Genomic DNA, 684 nt, shown 5'->3' with positions numbered 1-684 from the left:
GTGCAATGATCTTCAGGTTACGGAGAAAGCAAACGAAGAGCAACAGACACAGAGAAAAAAAGCCAAGGAAAGAAAATACCGACTACTAATAATAGATGTGACAGCGATAGCACACAAACACATGGACAGATAAATAATAGATAGTCACAAGTCTTCAAAGAGATCCGATATACGACAGGGACAAGGGGAAAGAACATGGCAAATATTCAGACAACCGTGCCCTTTTGTAAGAAAAGACAAGTAATACAAAACACCAGAGAAACATAAAAACGGCCTGAAACGTCAATGTAGAATCTTCCTGAATCTTTTACAGCGTATCTTCTTTGCTGGTAGAGACATTCAGAAGCAAAAATCTACGTAGAAGTAGATACATTTACATCCACGCGCCCTGCTCGACTACTAGTCTGGCATGGACAAACAGAACTAGAGGGTAGTCTATACGATGTATGATAAAGCTAAACAAAAGCAACCACGGATACCTAAAGAATAGTATCGACAGGAGGACATGCGTTAAAGCCAAACAGAGCCGCCAAAACCCCCAGATATATGTCGTGGCGTGTTGAGAAGTAGTACGATTCTAGAAGGTCGCTTGATGGTGCAACACTAGAACCTTGCACGAAGAGAAATACACAGCCCCCTGATAGCCACGCGCATCTCCCAAAGTTCCTAGAAACCCCCGTGCTC

The sequence above is a fragment of the Varroa jacobsoni genome, unplaced genomic scaffold, assembly GCF_002532875.2.
Source record: "Varroa jacobsoni isolate VJ856 unplaced genomic scaffold, vjacob_1.0 scaffold_647, whole genome shotgun sequence".
NCBI classification, from domain to species: Eukaryota; Metazoa; Arthropoda; class Arachnida; order Mesostigmata; family Varroidae; genus Varroa; species Varroa jacobsoni.
The sequence above is the reverse complement of the archived record's forward strand: the minus strand, read 5'-3'. Positions refer to the sequence as shown.